We start from the raw sequence: 4,149 nt of genomic DNA, 5'->3' as shown, positions 1-4,149 counted from the left end.
AGCAATCCTAAAAACAATATTACAAAGATTATACAATGAAATCTAGTGGGACTTACAACAGCAGTACAAGAATAGTTTAATATAAGGAAAATTATTAACATTATTACTTATTTCAGTAATAAAGTTTTTAAAAAGCATATAAATAGATGTAGAATAACCTTTTGATAATGTGATGAAATAATGAGATTTAGCAGATACTCAAAGACCCACCTGGAGATTAATCTAGACTGATTGAATCAAGTGAGAGTGATTGACTGCTAATTAGCCTACTTCAAGTTAACTGGCTTGTAATCACATTTTTGAGAACACCTTCAGAGCCAATGGATTTGGATGATGCCAACCAATCAGCTTGAAGCAGTGTGTAAGGACCGCTTCTGTTCCAGACCTATAAAAAGCTTCCACAATCAGTTTGTGAGAGAGTTCATGATTGAAGCAGGCTTGTGGCAGAGGATTGAGGAAGAACCAGACCAGGCTGGAACACTAGGCTAAATAGGCTTTTTTCTTAACTTTCTGAACTCCATGGGAATATCTGTATGTTTTAATAAATGTTAAATGCCCAAGGACTGGTGCTAAAGCTTCTAATTTAAGGTGACCACAATCTAGATTTTAAACATCACAGTTTGGTGACCCACGAAGGGACTGCTGAACCCCTCAACCTTCTGATCTTCACATTGGGTAAGAAATTTTATGTTTGTAAGTATGTTAATGCTTCATTTTTGTGGACTTTCTGTTTTGATTTATCTTTACCTGCTTTTTCCTTTAACTAATAACTTTATAAAGCATTGGTATTATGAAAGAGAAAATAAAGGATTGAAGAAAAACAAGAGAAACTTTATCATCATCATATTTCAAGAATTTGCTTCTATTGCCATAAACTGGCACATATTTTGCCGAAATGCAGAAGTAGACAGCAAAATATTAATATGAGATGTGGAGATTTTAGATATTGAAATCAAAAATGCTCTAAATTCACTCAGAGAAATAATGTCAGTTCAAATGTTACATCAAGGTTTCCTTTTTATGCCATTGTATCTACATTTTGAAATTAATAGCATGAGTTTGTTTTCATAGAGATTTTCATTCTTTTAAGATTGTGTTTTGTTTTTCCAACTGATTATTTGATCAAATTATATAAAGTATTTCCTTGGTAAATTGATTACTATGACAAGTGTAAATTAATTCTAGAAATACTATTTTTGCAAAAAACATTATTTGGAATCATTGTACATTGTAACTTATATTCTGACTCAAAGCAAATTCACAGTTTTTGTGATCATTTCACATTTTTTGCTATCATTATTATACTCAAATTTTTTTTTTAATGTATGAGGTATTTTTTTTCCATTACATGTAATGATAGTTCTCAACTTTTGTTTATACATGCTTTACAATTTCAGATTTTTCTCCCTCCCAAAAATATGGAACACTTCATGAATTTGCGTGTCATCCTTGCGCAGGGGCCATGCTAATCTTCTCAGTATCGTTCCAATTTTAGTATATGTGCTGACGAAGCAAGCACATACTCAAATTTTTAAATCCATATGAGACTTGAATTATGGCAATTTACCATTTAAGACATTAATTGCCTTTACCCATGAAAGGAATATATACAAGAGCAGGCATTGAACTCTCACAGAAGGGGAGACACTTATGAAGACAAGGTACTGCACAGATGGCTAGAAGTTTTCATCCCACCCATCTCATTCTACACCTGGCTTCTATTCCCCTACAATATGCCTGATGGCATGGACATCTCAATCCCATGCATCTCATTAAGCCTGACTCAGTTTCCTCCAATATGTTTGGTGGCATGAACGTATATCCCATCCACCAATTTTAAGCCTGTCATACTGCATGTGCTGTAATGCATTGCTCAATGGTAATCCCCATAATTATCTCAGATGTCATGATAAATATGGTGTTGGATTTGGCCTTGATATCTGTTATCAATTATATTAGATTTTAAAATTTCTCATAATGGCATGAGGATAATTAGGCAGATGATACAAAAGGTGATGAAATGAAGATTTAAAAAAATATTGTCTTCTCAATTCACGTTTTTAAGAACTTTCATTGTTTGATTTGATTACTGGCAAAGCTATTTTTTACTGCTTCATCAAGGAACACCTGTTCCTAGAAGAAACAAAGTGGGGAATGTGGTGAAAAAATGAGATTTAGCAGATACTCAAAGACCCACCTGGAGATTAATCTAGACTGATTGAATCAAGTGAGAGTGATTAACTGATGATTAGCCTACTTCAAGTTAACTGGCTTGTAATCACATTTTGAGAACACCTTCAGAGCCAATGGATTTGGATGATGCCAACCAATCAGCTTGAAGCAGTGTGTAAGGACCGCTTCTGTTCCAGACCTATAAAAAGCTTCCACAATCAGTTTGTGAGAGAGTTCATGATTGAAGCAGGCTTGTGGCAGAGGATTGAGAAAGAACCAGACCAGGCTGGAACTCTAAGCTAAATAGGTTTTTTTTCTTAACTTTCTTTTTTTTAATTTAATTTAATTTAAATTTTTTCATATAAGGTATTTTATTTTTTCTGTTACATGTAAAGATAGTTCTCAACTTTTGTTTATACAAACTTTACAGTTTCAGATTTTTCTCCCTCCCTCCCCTCCCTCACCCTTCCCCTATTTTCTTAACTTTCTGAACTCCATGGGAATATCTGTATGTTTTAATAAATGTTTAATGCCCAAGGACTGGTGCTAAAACTTCTAATTTAAGGTGACCACAATCTAGATTTTAAACTTCACAATAATGTTCAACACTCATTTCTATTTAAAAACTCTTCTAGTTATTGATAAAAAATGTCTTTTTTTCCTTAAATTGATTAAAATCATTTATCTAAAACCATCAGCAAGTGTCATTTGTTTTTTTCATATTTTTCTTATTTTATTTTATTTTTTTAGTGAGGCAATTAGGGTTAAGAGACTTGCCCAGGGTCACACAGCTAGTAAGTATTAAGTGTCTGAGTCGGGATTTGAACTCAGGTACTCCTGAATCCAGGGCCAGTGGTCTATCCACTGTGCCATCTAGCTGCCCCATGTTTTTCTTTTTTTATAAAAGTATTTCATTATTTTCCAGTTATATATATAGTTTTCAATATTTGTTTTTATAAGATTTATTTTTATAAGACAAATAGTCAGATTAAAATAGTCTAAATAATTATTGATTAGAGAAATGAAAATTTTAACATCCTTCAGATGTCATTTTACACCTATTAGATTGGCTAATATGATAGCAAAGGAAAGTGGTTACTAGATTTACTCTTTTATATGCAATCATCTTTTTTTATTGTACTGTAATTTAAATGCTTATTTTATTCCATAAACAACAACAAAATAAGTAAACACATACTAACAGATAAATGAAGGAAGTAAGTAAGTAAGGACTAAACAAATAAATAAATAAATGGATGAATGAATAAATGAATAAACATACAAATAAATAAATAAATGCAATAAGATAAAATAAAGTAATAGTGAAGGAGGAAATCATATGGGAAGACTCCTGGGTTATGTAAGGTAAGGATTAGCCTCATTTTTTTTCTGTTATAGATGAACTAGAACTCTCATCATAGAGGATTTCAATATAGGATGTAGCAAACTGCTTGATAATGGCCATAAAAAATTGGAATAGTAACTATGTTCAATGATATAATATATAAGATGGCCAAAATGTTTGCTTTATAACAGTGAAGGCCTAGTTGATATTATGTAACCTAAATGTGAATGGGGCCAATAAGTACAGTTTTATAATTTGTTTCTACCTCCATTCATCATCATGAAAGTAGCAGTGAAGGAGGAGGTGGTATGAATAATCCATAAAAGGTATATCACAATTAATAGGACAAGGGGTAAAGGGATTTTGCAGTATAATAGGTTGTATAGTTGAAATGTTTCACCAAGGGTTGGAATAAAACAGGAGGGAAATTTAACCAATAAAAGATTTCATGAGGGAAGGGCAGGAAAACTGAGGGGTGCAGAGAATGGAGCCAAAAGTGAGGCCAGGGCAATATAAGGTATCAGGAGGAATTGAAAAAAGAAAAACAAAAATTATACTCATAAAAGAATTTTGGAGTTGACAAACATGGAATTAGAAAAGGTGTGGTTATGGCAAGATCAAGGGTATGGTTA

At 32.5% G+C, this 4,149-nt stretch overlaps 1 non-coding gene across 1 annotated transcript; it reads right to left on the bottom strand.

Annotated features, from left to right (window-relative positions):
• Nucleotides 1–1,412: 1,412 nt before the first annotated feature.
• Nucleotides 1,413–1,519, bottom strand: LOC122737442. Its single transcript, XR_006354277.1, has one exon. It is a non-coding gene; the product is annotated as a U6 spliceosomal RNA (small nuclear RNA).
• Nucleotides 1,520–4,149: the final 2,630 nt, after the last annotated feature.

The sequence above is a fragment of the Dromiciops gliroides genome, chromosome 1, assembly GCF_019393635.1.
Source record: "Dromiciops gliroides isolate mDroGli1 chromosome 1, mDroGli1.pri, whole genome shotgun sequence".
In the NCBI taxonomy this organism is placed as follows: domain Eukaryota; kingdom Metazoa; phylum Chordata; class Mammalia; order Microbiotheria; family Microbiotheriidae; genus Dromiciops; species Dromiciops gliroides.
Note: the sequence above shows the minus strand (reverse complement) of the source record. Positions and strands in the feature narration are given on the sequence as shown.